Raw genomic sequence first — 18,821 nt, 5'->3', positions numbered from 1 at the left:
CTAAGATAGAGTTTATAGAGGCATGTTCTAGTAAACTTGTTATATCTCTTAGCAAAGTTGATATCTTGAGGATTGAGGTTGAGGACATGGAGAATACATGTTGAGGATGATGTGACTAAGCTCATGAACCATTATTTTGTGTGTACCAAAAGCTCTTCAAGTTGCAAGGAAGAATATTTGTGTTATCTCTAAGTGTAACTTTTCTTAATCAAGTCCTATAATAATTAATTGAGAAGGACTAACAGCTGACTCAAACAATTTTTAATGGACTTGGTATAAAGGATGAATATTTTCCTTTATCATGGTATGTGTGTGTGTGTGTGTGTGTGTGTGTGTGTGTGTGAATTGTGAATGTTCAAAAAGTAGTAGAGAGTACAAAATGTGATGTTGAGCAAAGTAATGTGGAAGTGAAGGAAACTTCATTGCCGAGGTTTTGTTGAGTGATCCAAGGTTTGGTATTTGAATCTAAGGTTCCTGACCTAGTCTACAAGGTCTAATAATGATTGGTCAGGTTGACAGGACAAAGGAAATAACAAGGAAAGAAGAAAATAATAGTAAACTATTTGTTTGAGTAGTAAGCTCTCCTTGTAATTGAAATTGCATGTTTGGGCAGTGGGCTCTTCTTGCATACATTGTACTGCAACTCCTAACAAGGTTAGAATCTCCTAATAGGGATTAAAAGTTTTCTAATATGGACTCACTATACTAAATGCTATAATAGACTCCTAATAGGGTTCATCCTCTAATGAGGAATATTCATATTAGTACATTATCTTTTGGGCATCATTCCCACCAAGGTTTTCCCTCTAAACAAGGGTTTCCTTGGTCAACATATTTGGTGTAATTATTTATGTGCATCTTTGTATGGTTGCTATTTACTTTGTTTGAATGGTTAATTTTGTTTAAAGAAGATAACTATTTTAATTATTGGATAACTAATTCACTGCCGCCCCCCCCACCTCCCTCTTAGTTATCTTGGTGGACTATTGCTTCTAACAATTGGTTTCAGAGCTACAAGTCCTTGAAGGAAAAGTTTAACAGTTTTGGGAGATCCATGGCAAACATGTTCAGGAAAGATAGTCCAAAGTTTGATGCAACAAATTATGATAGCTAGAAATAAAATATGAAGATAAATTTGTTGTGTATGGGTCTAGAATATTGGATCTTGATAAAAATAGCAAAGACAATCATTGAAGAAAAGGAATTGGTAATTTTCACCGAGGCAGAAAGAGATCTTTTCATGTGTGTCATAAGAGCTAGAGAAGCGCTATTGACTACACTTCCTAAAATTGAGTACAATTAGGTAAAATCACTTGCAACTTCACATTTGATTTGGAAAGCTTTGTAAAATAGTTTTGAATGTGATCAACACTCTAAGAAGTTGAGGCTACAAAATTGGATTTGTGCATTTCAAGATGCCAAGATGATAGAAGATCAATCTGTAAGAGCATATATAGGAAGGATATCAAAAATTACTACAAGTATTAAAGCTCAAGGAGGAACCAAGGATGACAATGAAGTTGTATGGAAGATATTGAAGACTCTAACACCACCATTCAAGTCAACAATTAAGATGATACAGTTATTGATATCATGTACCAAAGATTTCACAAAGCAAACATTTCTTGGAAGACTTGAAGTAGATGAGAATGAACTTAGACAGTCTAGAGAATTGACCGAAACAAAGACAACTTTTAGTTCCTTAAGTATTCAACCTAACCTATCAAGGAGAACAAGTGCTAGAGGATATTTTTCTAGTAGCAGCAGATCTAAAAAAGACAAAAAGATTGATGAAGTAGTAGCCCTTCTAGTAAGAAGAGAAAAAGGAGATAAGAAAATCTTTAGATGTTGGACTTGTGATGAATATTATCATTATGCATCTAAGTTTCCTAAAAGTGAGAAAGAGTATATGGAAAATCATAAGCCTAGAAAAGATAGAGATTTCCTATATGCAAATGAAGATTATGATTCTAATGAACAAGTATTGAGTGCTAGTGATGATGAAATTGAATTTGTGGCAATTAAAGAAGAAATTCTAGAGAAGGTAGCTTTGGTATCATAGGTTCAGAAGAAATATAGTTGGATAATTGATAGTCATCATTCACATCATATGACTAGTGACATGAACAAGTTTGTTAACTTCAAAAGTTAGGATGGTGGAATTGTCAGAGTTGGAAACAATGCAACATGCCAAGTAAAAGTATTAGATCTATAACTCTTGATGGTAAAACTAATACTAAGGATGTATACTTTTTTTATGGTTTAAAGCACAATATTTTGAGTGTTGGATAACTAGTAGACAAATTTTATTAGTTGCAATTCTCAAAAAAGGCATGCATGATTAGAGATAAAGATGGAAAGGTAATTGGAATAGGAACCAGATCTAGAGGTAGTGTATTTCAGTTGAATCCTACTGAAATGATATGCTTGGTTGCAAAGGTAGATGATGGTTATGGCATAAGAGATTTTTTCATACGAACTTTGACAGTATTGTGAGGACAAGTCTATAAGAATTTGGTATTGCTCTAATACCATGTAAGAATTTGCCTGAGGAAAAAATTCACCCAGGAACTAACAACTCAAACACAAGCACAACTATAGACCAAAATTGGATATGATCAATTAATCAGAGTATGTCTAAATGCATTGCTCTATTTAGTATATGATGTATGTGATGTGATGTGATGTACAAACACACTAGGAGTGCCTATATATGAAGGCCTCTTAGGAAGCACCTAGAATGTCTCTAGAAACAACCAAGAGATAAGATAAGTATCATGACAACTAAACACGTGACTTATCCATAATTTTAGATAAGTGGAGAAGATTAGAAGGTTGTAGACACCATGTGCTTAATTAGTGTGCTAACTCCTATGTTGTAGACAACATGAGCATAAAATAGGTGCAAACTCCTGTGTTGTCAACATGACAACTCATAAGAGTACGCATACTCCTAGGTGGTTAATAAATAAATAATATGCATTAACCTAAGTAAACTTAAGTAAGTGTAAATAATTATTTACACCAACACCCCCCCTTAAGTGCATCTTAGGGGAATGCCCTTAAGCTTATGACAACTAGGATGAAAGGCATAATGGGTCCTGGCTACTATGCTATTTTAGGTACCCATGTACAAAATGATGTGCAAATATCTCATAAAGTGGGGAAAGAGGGAAAACCTCATGGGAAAAACCCTCCCTCAAAAAGAAAGATGAAAAGGGATGCATGAATGGATGGAGTAATCAAGACCCCCCCATTATGACATACATCGAGTATACACAAGAAATAAATAGGAGAAAGACAAAACCCCCTAAGAGAAAAAAGTCCCCCCCAAAAAGGAGAAGGAGATGAGGTAGTCCCCCCCTCCTAAAAGTAGTGTGTTGATTAGTGAGAAATGCTCCAATGTAGAAGTTGATCCATGACCTTTGAATGATTTTCCTTCCCTTTGGAAGAAACAAATGTAAGGGTACAAAGGAGATATGTACCCTGTATGGAGAAGGAATCTCTATGATGATGAGTGTCTCTAAAACCTGTTTAAAAGTCTCTGTGTCAATACTAATGATGGCTTCCTCCAAAACTACAAAAGAGAAGTACAGATTGAACAAAGAATGATGTAGAACTTGCTTCACAAAACCAATTGTCTTCTCAAATGTGAAAGAGATCTCCTGTAGATGTTGTAAAGAAGATTCCACAATCACACCAACCTGGAAAGATTGATCATGTAGAGAATGTGCAATAACTGTAGAAAAACTAACCTCAGCGAAGAGAAGCAAGATATCATCATAAAAGTCTCCCATATCTATTGTGTGTGACTCCAAGAATAGAGTTGAAATGTCTAGCAAGAAATCATCACCTAGAAGACCATGTATACCCTACAGTGATGAAATACATGAATCTATCACTACAAAAATGGATAAAGTATCCACCTCAAAAAGAAGATGAATGTCATCAATAATTTCTCCCACATCTTCAATGTGAAACTCCATGAATAGGCCTGCAAGGGCAAAAAGGAAGTCATCACATGAAGGTAGAGTAGGAAGACATAAAGGGTCGTGTTGCACTGAATCTAAAGCATCAGTGGCTAGAATAGGATTAGTAGGAGCAACAGGAGTTGAAGGTGTGATCTTATCTAAAGAGGAGTTGACTACAATTGGAGGTAAAAGATCTTCTAGGAATGCAGGAATGTTTGGATCTCCATAGGTCTCCCAAAGATGAATTTAAAAGACATATGGATCATATGACTTAATGTCAAACATTGTATCCAAAATGTTAGCATCCATAAATAGAAAGAGAGTATGGCAAATGATTTTAATCTGGTCACCGTTATACTCAAGCTCTCTCACATATGGTAGTGCATTGTGCTAAATGAGATATTTGATAACAAGTTGACTCCATTCTTGATAGTTTCCAATAGTGGCATGTTGTGATGGTTAAGTTGTTGTGTTGTTATCCTTGCCATCAAGGTTCAAATCTCATGGGGATGAGGTCCCCCGTTTGTGGCCTCACTGGTTCATAGCTCTAGGTCAAAGCGTTTACCCCTCTTAAAATAAGACTCCATTCTTGATAGTTCTTTGAGGTCAAATAAATCAAATCTTCCTCTTCCATGATGGACCAATCAATCTAACCTCTAAAGAAATCAAGGAACCACCCCCAATGAATGATTTAGGAACTTGATAGCCACTTGCTAATTTAGGGCCTACTTTTGAAAGTAGTATTTATGTCTACATAACCTATAATATGATTGCAGATCTAAAAAGTAGAAACAAAAATATGTACTTTCAAAAAAAATAGAACTTGATTTAGAGTCCAAATGAGCCCATACTAAGCATTTTAAGTGGCAAAATTTAGGATTTGCGAGTTGCAAAAAAATTTAAGAACAAAGATTTCAAAACACCTATACCAATGTGTAGATCATGACATTCTACCCCAAAAAAAAACAAAAATTTCTCACAAAAAAGAGTTTGTATGAGGAAGATATCACTGTTTGAAAATCGCTACTGCTATTTTTTTTTTGAATTGCCACCATGCCTCCAAAAATCAAAAGGCTCTAGATTTTGCCTCAGATGTCCAATTTGGATGAAACAAAATCTAATCTAGAGGTTTTTGGACCTTCTAAATGTGATGCAAATATTTGATTTGCACCAGCAAGCTTCAATCTTCACCTAAAAAAAATCTCTCCTATGGCCCAATGGCCAAAAAAATTTTAGAAAATAATGTAGATCTGAAAAAATAGTAGAGATGCAAATGAAAAAAATGAAAATCTAAAAATTAAATGTAAAAATCTAAAATGGTCATACCAATACTGCAAATTGGTCCTTCGGGTGTCAGTGTACAAAAATAATTTCCTCATAATCGACTTTGGGCCAAGGTAGCCAAATTTATAGTTGATCTTCACTGAATCAGTGTTTTGAATGCAATAGCAAGGTCAAATCTAGCTCTAAACACTCCTAATTTTTGTACTACACTAGATTTAGGTCAAGGTGCTGAAGCAAGTGTGGTCTCGAATGACTATGTGATGAGAAAATTTCCAAGAGCTTTGATACCATGTAAGAATTTGGTATTGCTCTAATACCATGTAAGACTTTGCCTAAGGGAAAAATCCACCCAGGAACTAACAACTCAAACACAAGCACAATTGTAGACCAAAAATAGATATGATCAATTAATCAGAGTATGTTTGAATACATTGCTCTACTTAGTATATGATGTATGTGATGTGATGTGATGTACAAACACACTAGGAGTGCCTATATATAAAGGCCTCTTAAAAAGCACCTAGAATGTCTCTAGAAACAACTAGGAGATAAGAGAAGCATCATGACAACTAGGCACATGCCTTATCCATCATTCTAGATGAGTGGATAAGATTAGAAGGTTGTAGACACCATGTGCTTAATTAGTGTCCTAACTCATTTTTTGTAGACAACATGAGTATAAAAGAGGTGCAAACTACTGTGTTGTAAACATGACAACTCACAAGAGTACACATACTCCTAGGTAGCTAATAAATAAATAGTAAAAAATATGCATTAACCTAAGTAAACTTAAGAATGTGTAAATAATTATTTACACCAAAAAAGTCAAATGTTTTTTGTTAGAGATTTTCCAAAGATTGTAAATCATACTAACACAATTTACAAGGAGTGTGTTTTGGCAAAACATGACAAAACTTCTATTTTCAGCAAAAAAATTATCACTACAGTGACGTTGGAGATTGCACACACAAATCTTAGCAATCCTACAAAGACTAGAGAATTTTATGGTAAAAGGTATTTTATGATTCTAGTTGATGATTTTTCTACAATGATGTGGGTTGTATTTCTTAAAGAGAAATCTAAGGCATTTGACAAGTTCAAGATATTCAAGAATAGAGTTAAGAATGAATTTGGTATGAAGATTAAATGTTTAAGATAAGATTGAGGAATAGAATTTACCTCAATTGAGTTTAACATTTTTTGTGAAAAAAATGGAATTAAAAGAGAGCTATTAGCTCTGAGAACCCCTAAATAGAATGGAGTTGCAGAGAGAAGGAACAAGTCTATTATAGAAGCTGCAAGAGCTATGTTAGTAGAGAATGATGTATCCAAGACATTTTGGAGAGAAGCTATGAATATAAAAATCTACATTGTGAACAGAGTACAAATTAGTAAGGACACAAATAGGATACCTTACGAACTATGGTTTGGTCACTCACCTATAGTTAAGTATTTCATAATTTTTGGAAGTAAGTGTTACATAAAGAGAGATGATGATATTGGTAAATTTGGTGCTAGAAGATGTGAAGGTATTTTTCTTGGTTATTCATTGAAAATCAAGGCTTACAAATGTTGTAATCAGAGAAGTAAGATTATTATGGAAAGTGAAAATGTGAGAATCGATGAAAAGTTAAGAATACAAGAGAGAATAGTTGATTATAATTCAAACAATGATGTTGTTACTAAGTCAAGGAATGATGAGATATTTCTTGAGGCTAATAATGATTTGCAAAATGAATGAGAACCAAGGTAGGAACAAAGCTCAGAACCTTCAGTAGAACCAAGAGTTGAGATAGCAACTCCTGCTTTAGGAAAGAACATGATAAAGAATCACCCATCCAAACAAATCATTAGAAGAAAAGACAAAGTTGTGATGATAAGAAGCAAAGTAAATGAAGAACTATGCTTGATATTTGATGTTAAACCAAAAAATGTAGATGAAGCATGAAAAGATTATTACTGGAAACAATCCATTAAAGAAGAATTGGATCAAATAGAAAATAATGGAATATGGGAATTGGTCCCTAGACCAATAGACAAGAATGTGATATGAACCGAATGGGTATTCAGGAAAAAGATGAACGAAAAAGGAAAAGTTGTAAGAAACAAAGAAATATTGGTATGTAAAGGTTACTTATAGCAAGAAGGAATAGATTATGAGTAGACTTATGTTGCAGTGGTTAGAATAGAAGTAGTAAGACTAATTTTAGCCTATGCAACACAGAAGAAATTCAAAGTATATCAGATGGATGTCAAGTAGACATTTTTGAATGGAGAAATTGTAGAAGAGATATAGATTGAGAAACTTGAAGGATATCCTTTGACAGATGAAAAAGATATTGTATGAAAACTGAGGAAAGCATTGTATGGATTGAAGCAAGCACCCAGAACCTGGTATGCAAGGTTAGAAAAGCATTTGGCAAAGCTCATATATAGAAAAGGTATGGTAGATAGAAATCTGTATTGGAAAGAAATAGATGAGTTTTTGATGATTTTGGTAATATTTTTTGATGACATTATATTTGGAGGCAATGATGAAGAAAGGAAAAAGTTTGCAAAAGAAAAGAAGAAAGAATTTGAAATAAGTATGATTGAAGAAATGAAATATCTCCTAGGATTGCAGATAGTACAGAATAAAGAAGGAATATTTATTTCTCGGACTAAGTACTTAAAGGATTTACTGAAAAGGTTTGGTTTGAAAACATGTAAACCTATTGGAACACCTATGGTAATTGGACACAAGTTATCTACAAAGGATGAGACACCTACTATTGAGCAGAACAAGTATAGATCTATAATCGAAGGATTGAAATATCTAACTCACACAAGACTAAATATAGAAAATGTAGTTGGAATTATTGTAAGATTCCAAGTTGATCCTAGAAAAGCACATTATGTAGCAGTAAATGGATATTTAAATATCTAAAAGGAACTTTAGAATTTGGATTATGGTATGACAAAGCTAATGACTTTACTCTACGTGCTTATTCTAATGCAAATTGGTCAGGTAGTATGGGTGATAGAAAGAGCACCAGTGGAGGAGCCTTCTTTCTTGGAGGAAGATTGGTTTCTTGGTTAAGAGAGAAGTAGGATTGTACATCTCAAAGTACAATAGAATCAGAGTATGTTGCAGCAACAAATAATTGCAATCAAGTTATTTGGATGAAATAGATGTTGAAGGATATAATGATAGAGATCAGAAAACTTGTTGATATGCATTGTGAAAACACAAACGCAATTAATATGTCTAAAAATCCAGTGTTCCATTCAAGGACTAAGCACATTTCTATTAAGTATCACATGTTGAGAGAGAAAAAGTTGCAAAAAAAGAAATCAAATTGGAGTATGTAAAGCACAAAAGAGAAGATTGTAGATATATTCACTAAGCCTCATCCCAAAGAGACTTTTGAGTATTTGTGAGGTATGCTTGAGGTTATGCCCCTTCCTACATCAGAGTAGAAGATACAAGAATGCATTAGTCTAAGGTAATAAAGCAGCATTGTTTGTCTAGACTAGATGTTGATGTTTCCTATATGGTGGAGTATCTGTGATGGATAGATTCATCTAGGACTCTTGATTGATATTGTTGTAAATAGTATCTTTTTAGACTCAAGCTGAATAAGTATCAGCTGATTGCAAATTTTTGATGTAGATATATTGGTTGCAAAAACCTTTGACATTGATGTCAAAGGGGGAGAATTTTGGCATGAAAAACATTATGCTAAATGGGGAGAAGTATTGCAAGAAAACATAATGCTAAGAAGAAAATTTTGGCAGTATGCTGAGTAAGATATTCGGCATAAGCAAGATATGTGGAATAATAGTTTATTATAGAAAACATTGAGCTATATCAATGGAGAAGTATAATTGAGGAAAAATATTTTAAGATGGTCAGTCCTTTGTTGGTATTCTTGGAACTAGATGCTTTTCATATATGTTGCCATCAATGCCAAAGGAGGAGATTGTTCGAAGATTGGAGAGATTATTGGAAGATTGGTTTGATGATGATATGTTACATTCATGATTGAGTTTTTCATTGATGTCAACATAGCATGTTTGATGTCTTGCATGGTATTTGATAGAAGAACAGTGAAAAGGTCAAGTTGATACGGATGGCTAGTTGAGCATGATAACTACCTCAAGTTATGGGAGATACTTCTGAGTATCTGGCATGTGTAGTTAATGTCAAAAGCATAAAGGATAAGTCTAGAAGAAGTTATGTAATTTTTTATGATATCTATTCTGAGATAGAGTTTACAAAGGCATGTTCTGGTAAACTTGTTATATCTCTTAGGAGAGTTATCTTGAGGATCAAGGTTGAGGACATGGAGAATACATGTTGAGGAAGATGTGGCTAAGCTTGTTCATCATAATTTTGTGCGTACAACAAGTTATTCAACTTTCAATGAGGAAGATTTGTGTTATTGCTAAGTGTAAAATGTTCTTAATAAGGTCCTATAATAATTAATTGAGAAGGACTAATAGTTGATTCAAGGAATTTTTTAATGGACTTGGTTTAAAGGAAGGATATTTTCTTTATCATGGTATGGATATATGTGAATTGTGAATATTTAGAAAGTATTAAAGAGTACGAAATGTGAAGTTGAGCATAGCAATGTAGAAGCGAAGGAAACTTCATTGTCAAGGTTTTGTTGAGTGATCACAGGTTTGGTATTTAGATCTGAGGTTCATGATCTAGTCTACAAGGTTTGACAATGAAAGGTCAGAAGAAAATAATAGTAAACTATTTTTTTGAGCAATGAGCTCTTCTTGTAGCTGAAATTGCATGTTTGGGAAGTGAGCTCTTCTTGCATACATTGTACTACAACTCATAATAAGGTTGGAATCTCCTAATAGGGACTCATTGTACTAAATGTTGTAATAGACTCCTAATAGGGTCCACCCTCTAATAAGGAATATTCATATTAGTACATTATCTTGTGGGCATCATTGCCATTAGAGTTTTCCCTCTGATCAAGGGTTTCCCTGGTCAACATATATGGTGTAATTGTTTATGTGCATCTTTATATGGTTTTTATTTACTTTGGTTGAATGGTTAAGTTTTTTAAAAGAAGATAAGTGTTTTAATTGTTGGATAGCTGATTCACCCCACCCCCCACCCTTAGTTATCTTGGTGGACTATTGTTTCTAATAGTTCTACAGTGAGCGCTTCCCTGCAATGTAAAGATGTGTGATAGTTTTGAAATGTGGGAAAGCACCCTAGTGACACGTGTATTTGGTGAGTTCATGTGCCCCTAGTTTGAAAAGGGTGTGTTGGGACTCAATATTGAAGCCATGATTTTGAGTACCATTCAAAAAATAGGGCCTATAATCGCTTTTTGATGCACGTGTACTCGATTGTCTGTTCAAGGCCTAAGAAGTGTTTAATGTTTCTAACACCTTGCATTCAGTATATCCACTCATCTCATAAAGATAAATTGTCATTCTAAGTCATTCTATGAAGTTTTGTTTTGAGTAGTGTCAAAATCTATATTTTTGCCCAAGTGTCAAACATCGAGAGGATGCCTTGTTTGCATTTGAATATCTCGCACCTAGTAATGTTTCATGACTCGCCACTTTGGGAGTGTTTAATATCCATATTAGTAAACCTATGTTTTATATTTTGAGTCATTTTAATATGTTTTGACTAGGTTTTGAATTCTTTAAATTTGGTCATTTATTGTTGTCATGCTGATGCAAATTGTTCAAAATTCTGAGAGGCCCCATTTGACTTGTTATAACTTTGACCCAATTAACCGAAATGAGAAATAGCCTTTTTTATTGCATTCTAAAGGTCAAAAAATTGTTATGTTTCAATTTTGAGCTTATGATGAATCCATTTGATCAATTTTTGAATGCGATTCTAAAAGCAATTTGTAAAGTTTTACTAGTGTCATAAAGTGCAGATTTGTCGGTACCCTTGTTCATGATGTCATAACTTTGAACTTGTGACAGGTGAGATCAAATGGATTGTACTGATGCATTCTACTCTAAAAAAAATTTAAGTGTGCCAATTTGCAAGTCTTGACTAATCCATTTGTACACTTTTCTAGGTCCATTCCACTTGCAAAAAAGTTTTCCTGCCATTATTTCCATTCTGCAAATCTGAGTAACCCACTTTGACCGCTTGCCACATGTGCCTAGTTATTTCTCATGAACCCTAATCACAGATTTATATTATCCTCATGACAATAAATCAATGCCCCAATTTTCGTGCCCCCAAGTGTCAATCTTCCCTATTTTCGAAGCCAAATCTGAATGTGTTTTATAATTTTCTAACTTGTTTGCTTGCATGCAGTTTTAAATTAGCAACTTTGACGATCAATATCTTTTGACTAAGATTTCTTCATGAGACAAGATTTGACAAGGTGTAAGAATGCAAAGCAAAGAATCAATATGTTTGATTTTAGAGCCCGATTAGGTGTTTTGATCTTTTTTTTAAAGCCAATCAGAGGACCTCTCAACTAAAAATTGACAACTTGCGAAAAGTGTTAAAAATAATCTTTTAAAGATGAATTAGTGACACAAATTAATTTTAGTCAGTACCAGGTGTTTATTGGACTAATTTAAGATGTCAATTATCTGAAAATGAAAAAAAAATAGATGGACCCACTTTGGGGTGTGGCTGACTTCAGCAAGCTGATAAGGTATTTGGGATTGGAGTTGTTTTAAAGATACTTTTAAATGTTTGATACAATAACATCATTATTCAATTTCAAATGATGTGTCTTTATACATAGAGAGAAATAAAGGAGAGAATTGAGCATCAATGCCTGTACTCATTTTAAAGTTCCATCATCAAATGACCATATTTTTGAAACACACGTTTAAAATTTCTCCTATCAATATGGTTTCATAAGTTTTTATGTCAAGGAGATGAAATTGAATGTCTATGTTGTCGCCATCATATTTTATTTCTAGGGGGATGCTTCATAGGGAGATTGATTAAGAGGAATTTTTAAGTTTTTTCTTTTGTTAGATATCACATCAACTATGAATACTTCATTAGAACATATGTGACTATTTATCCACAGCTTCTCCAAAAGTTAAAGCTTTGCTATCAAATTTGAAAACTATATTAATGCATTCATATAATCTCTCCTTCTCCTCCTATTTATTTCTCCAATGTGGAAGAATGCCTATAGAATGGTTAATGGATTGGCATTGCAACAATAGACATATGGATGAATTTTTGGTTTAAAAAAATGTATGCAACCACAAAGGGATCAAGTCCAGTAGCATTGGGAGTTTATCGACATGATTGAGTCCATGCACTCAAGAGAGGAATCTCAGCACAAAAACCAATGGTCTTTCAGTAATGATTGTCATTTAATTTTTCAAATAAGTGTTTTTACTATCAGTCATATGCTTGATTGTGTTGTTGTCATTGCCTACAACAAGGGGCCTGCTAAACAGCTATAAAAGAGGAACAAGTTACTAATGCCTAACATTATAATATACCACTTAGTATGGATAATTCATTGGATAAATTTTTTGAAAGTTAGGTTACCATAGGAAGACATTACTGTGAAGTGGCATGAGCAGATTGATTTCATTGTGTATTTGATAGATGAAGGGTAGCATTGGAGGAATGCTCTACCAATGGATGATCTTTGTATCATGCCTAGAAGGAGAGACTAGTGGCCTTAGAAATCATGTCAATTCTAATTTCTGATTTACCCATTCTTGCATGGACTACCATCTTAAAAAAGGGGATCCCTAGTTGTCAAAGTATGCACAGAGGTAGTTATAGAAGGTTTTAGCTATGGTTGCAGTCACCACTGCATGGTCTTGTCTCTACTATGAGATGAAATGGGCATGTGTATGGCATTTGAAATTAGGAAAGATCACCTCCCACTTCACCCCCATTTATCTATGGAGAAGAATTGAAGAGAATCAAATGAAGGAGACATCATTGATGTCATCAAACCATGTAAGCTATCATAAACAACTATGTGATTTCATGCCAATAATTTTTGCATTGCAATTTAGGTGTTGTATACTCATAATTGTGAATACATTTCTTGTAATGCCATGACTAAAGCATTTAATGAATGCATCACCTAACAACCACATGCCTAATAAAAAAGCTATAAGGGATTAATCCCACATTGAGTGAGAAGGGTTATATTTTCATGTATAAATACAAATCCATTCAATATTGAAATGTCTTTAACACATCTGGATTTTAAAAGCCACTGGCTAGCTTGCACATGGGGCCCGTAGTGATTTGGAGGTGACCTTGCATAAATTTTGAACAATGTTCTCAGTGATGTGGCAATGACATGGAATTCGTGGACCAACCGCATGATGACAAGTGGTAGTGTGTGGAAATAGAATGACAAATTGGGAAGTGGTGTGGTAGTTTGAAATCTGAGGCATAGGATGGTGACACATGGTAGATCAAATAGTTGTCCCCATGCCGCCAAGGAAAGATGCAAGGAGGATAAGTATAGCAACATGGCGACTAGTGACATCAACATGACTGGATTGATCCAACAAACCCCAGACGACACATGGAGCCAACTGGACCAAGATGAACAAATCAAAAATTGACAAGTGGTAAAGGTTTCCTGACATGGCACACTTCTGAAGGTGTTATGGTGGCCAAACATGCCACGTGTTGTGATGTCTTTATGTCACAATGACATAGAAAAATACTAACTAGGATAGTGATATAGCGACCAAAGATGTGGTAGTGACATGGTACAATGATGTGGTTGCCATGTGGCAGAATAGGTTACCAATGAGATAGTGACATGTGGTGCCCAAGTGGAGGTTGTTAGGTGACTTTGTAGGAATCAACAAATCAAAACTTGACATGTGTCAAGGTCAATCAAACAGGTTTGACCCAGATGGAAAATAGGAAGGAAAAAAGGCACATGGATAAAAAATTAATTTTTAAATTTTTTCTCCTAGAAGTACATATAAGATCAATTTTAAATAGAATCTAATTTAATTCTATAGTTCATACTTTAGAAAATGGTCAAATATTTGGATTAATGTTTTTTGAAGCCATGAGACGAGCTAATAATTCAAATTAAGATTCTGGGCATTTTTGATAAGTGGATATGGCACTATTATATATTGCCAGAATCGAGAGAGAACGAACTTTCCATTTTTGGAGTTTTTTTTTGCATAGGAGCCCACTGGTTATAGTTATGTAATGATTTGTCTTAGGTACCTAGTTTTCAGTTTCATTCAATTGGACAATTCAAATATGATTTTTAGTGACATGGTGAGCTAGGTGAATGTAAAGTCCACTAAAAATTAGTCATGGGTGAGTTTTTTTACTTCCAAGTCAGTTAAATCAAGGTTTTATCACCATTTCATGATGCATTTCAAATATTTTAGTAACAAAAAGGTTTTTCATCATTGAGGAAGAGATATTTTGGGTTTGTTACAAAACAATGATGAAAACTAAATCAAATTTCATGGGTACAAAGATGAGAGATGTTTTACAACTACAAAGAATGGATATTCAAGTGGAAACATGTCACTTCTAGATCAGATCTAGTATTTCATTCTTCTTCTATATCTCTCTTTCTCATCCATAATAGAGCTATAGGATCAACTTGTTCTTACTACTGCATATTTGAGGCTTTGTTGAAATCAACATCATTAATCAAGTATTTTTCCTTTAATGTTGAAGAATTGAAATGTGATACCCTCAATTAGCTTAGCAATTTCTTTGATCGTGTTATTAGCCATTCTATGTCTAAGATCTTTGAATAAGTATTAGAAGATTAAGGATTTTATCTACTTTATTTATATTTAGTGTATGCTTTTGACAAGTGGTACCATATGAAGAATCTACAGGTCCACCCACCTAGGTTTTGCAGAGCCTAAAGTAGAAGGGCCTAGCCTTATAATTGGCCTAGTGTCTGAAAGGGTATGTTGAATATGGGAAGTAGTTGCCCCTAGATGTATCTCATTCTCACTGGGATAATTTTAAACTATAACATTTCAAAACACCAATAGGGTGGTAGTACAATTGGAAACTAGCAAGACACATTGGAAAAGGGTAACTCATTTTATTAGTCATCTCTCCTAACCAGATCATGAAAAGGGTGAGTTGCATGGGACTATCGATCTTGTAAAAATAAATGATCGATGCTTACTACTTTATGAAAGTGACCAAAATTTAACTAAAACAAGGAAGCACCTAGTTTCCATGTGGACAAGTGGGGCCAGCCATTCAAAGGGTCACCTAGTCACGCTAAGTTGGAATGCATGCTGACATGGTTCATAATGATTGGTGGAGCGGTCTATGTGTTCATTGAGTCAAAAGATGATTGCATTAGTGGGCCTAAAACATTGAAATCATTCTTATAAAGTTATAAGGATTTTCATAATCGTCGATCTTTGGAAGATAGATGATTGACACTTTCCCACAATATGAAAGTGCCCAAACTTTATGAAATGTGGGGAAGCACCTTGTTGATACATGGTCATTTCCAAAAGGGGCTTAATGTAGTCTTTTTGGTGTCAAACTAAGTCATCTAATTCTTGAAGATCGACGATGGAATTTCAAACTTCACAGTGCAACATAGAACATGACTGTTGAACCATTAATTATGATCAATGTTGTTTTGTGAAAGCTTAATGTTGTAATAAAATTCCCAAATTTCCATTATTGAGCAATAGGGTTGCAAAATTCTCATAACACAGATTTCCATAGAAAAGGGAAAAAATTCCTAGGGTTTTGACATATTGCTAAGAGATTTTCAATTAAGAAAAAGAAAGAAAAATGGGTAAGTCTTCTGAGCCTCTAGAAAATTGAGAAATTGTATTTGAAGTAGGGTAATCTTCAAACATGCTTCCATCAATGGATTTTTTGGGAAAGTAGACTATTTGAAAAGAGTTTTTCATGATTATTTCCTACAACAAATGTTGAAAAGAGCTTATTCCAAAAAGCCCTTGGTTATTTATCAGTGAGGCTTTTTATGATGAAGGAAACTAGTTGAAGTATGTTGAAGTGTCTATTGGAGGATTAGGGCTTTTCCAAAAATGGTTTGCAAAGAGAAAATTAGATATTCCTTTGAACAATGTATGGGAATTTGATATAGGAAAATTGATCATTCGAGGAGTTTTCTTTGATGATGATTTGCTGGTAGTAATGGCAAATAAATATGACCCAATTACTAGAATTGTGAAGAATTATGTGGGTGATAACCTCTTTAGAATTTCACCAAAACTAATCAAAAAAAAAAATTAAGCTAAACCCTAACCATGCAATTCATGAAAAAATAGACATGGAAGACCTCCAAGCTAGGTATGATGCACAAAGACTATCTATAAGGGGAGGACCATTACAAGAACATTTTGCCAAAATTAGATCATTGCCCCTGGTTACACAAAATACTCTTGAGCCTTTTTTGAAGAAATACTTTAACCCTAGAGCAAGGCCTTTTATTTTTCTCTCTACAAGATTTTTGGCATGGATCAGCAAGACCACATCCTAAGCTCCCTTGTCTTCATTATTACTCAAAATTTTCAGTATGGTATGAGTTTAATTTTTTATTTTTCTACTCACTTAGCTAAAGAAATTCATAATGGATTAATACAAATTGCAAAGGCTAAGATTAATAAGCCCCTCTGCTGGTACTCCATGTTTATGTACATATGCTTGTAAAAGGGAGTCACCTTTTTCTCATAAGAAATGAAGCTAGAATTGGAAAAAGATGGAGAAAAGCTCTCTATCCAACTATGGAGTGCAGATATGACATGGGAGGTGACTAATGCTAGTTTTGTCCAATTTGATAGTTATTTTGCTTCTAGGCTTAGAATGTTGTTAATGGGGGATATCCCTACAATACCATAGCCTCTATTAAAGTTGATCATACCAAAGGATCATGCTAAAGGATTTATGGTGAGCCATAATTGGGGAGACATTATCCCATATGTAGTGTCTACTATTTTCAAAGTTTATGGTTTTTTGTGAAAACCACGTGCTATCTTATCAAGTGCCTTTAAAAGTAGGAATTGTTGAACTTTTATGGAAAATTGGATCAATTGAGGAGAGAGAGTTGTTGGGAAAATCTAAAGGTATATTTTTTCCCCAACTTACTATTGTTCATAATTTTGTTTTTATCAAGAAGGGATGGAGGAATTTGGAGAAATTTTTGGATAGATATCAATTGGCTCAACCCCGTGCCCATTTTATAGATTTAGAGGAATTTTATGACATCTTCAGAGAAATAACTAAGGAAAAATCTCATAAGAAAATAGCATACTTTCCAGAGGACATAGTTAGAAATAAATTTTTATTACAAAAGTAGGAGCTTAGAAAGGAAAAATGAAAAGTATATAGTAAAGTTCTAGACTTTATAAATGATTTTGAGGTAGATTATGATCCCCTAGATAATAGGAAATATTGGCATATGAAAGTGGATATGTTCATGGATAATTTTGTTGGGATTATGTAAACATTGAATGAAAAGAAAGAAAATCTAACACAAGCATACCCAAATAAGGCCATTGAGGTGGAAAGGAGGCTGGCAAGAAAAATGATTTTGAATCCAAGGTAGTATACATTGAAGAAAAGAGTTGGGTATATAGTGGCTAGGAATGTACAATATGTTCCTCCATACAAAAGACCAAGGTCTAACAGCCCACCTAACACACATGCTCCTAAGAACAAAAATTGGAGTAGGGTTCTTCTAATATTGAAGAGTACTCACCTACCAATATCCAACATAGGATATATGATGAAGTATCCTTGAGAGAACAGCTAAAACAAATTGGAGGGGAGGGGATATTATGGTCACAACTACAAATATTGAAGAAGGAGTACCTAAAGAACCTCATGTGCCAACACTATATCTTACTATGGGAGATTATAGGAGTACGGAAATAGATCCTATGATAGCATAGGTAGCTAAAACATTTATTGATGATGAGAGTTTTGTAAAATATAGAGTTTTTTCTCAATTCTTATGGAGGAGAAACATTGATAATTTTGAGGCTAAATGTAAACTAATCAAAGAAAAGAAACCTAATAAAAAGGACTCTAAAATTGGAGAGGAATTCAAAGATACTTTTATGGAAGATTTTGCACAAATAACCCTTGAAATGGGGAATACAATTGTTGAAAGATTCATGAATTTTGATTCTACCTTCATGGGACATAGCCAATGCTATGATTTTTGATGTTGTGAGGAAAGCAAAGGATACTCAGTTTAAAATCAAGGAGGAGGTTTTGCAGGCACATAAAGGTTTGAAATATAGTGATGATCATTAGGCACTAGTGATATGGTCCATTGAGAAAAGGGACAAGACTAGAATACAAAAAGTTTCAGATGTTGAGCATATAGGAAGCCTAATGGCCTATAGAGTAGAGGAGGTGGATAACGAGAAAGTTTTTTAAATGACCAAAGAAATGGTGGATTTTTGTGTTGTTTTTGTAGCAAAGGGAAAAAAAAAAACAATTCCTTGAGCTCAATGCTAAATTTGAAGAGATGCTCAAAGAATATGAGGAAAGGGGGAATAGGATACACTAGGTAAAAGCTTAGCTGGCCCAAATGGATAAGTGGCTTGGAAAGAGAAAAATAGGAGAATCTAGCC

Source organism: Cupressus sempervirens, chromosome 3, assembly GCF_028749045.1.
Source record: "Cupressus sempervirens isolate cs-2001-9-10 chromosome 3, ASM2874904v1, whole genome shotgun sequence".
Taxonomy (NCBI): domain Eukaryota; kingdom Viridiplantae; phylum Streptophyta; class Pinopsida; order Cupressales; family Cupressaceae; genus Cupressus; species Cupressus sempervirens.
This window is presented reverse-complemented; position numbering follows the sequence as displayed.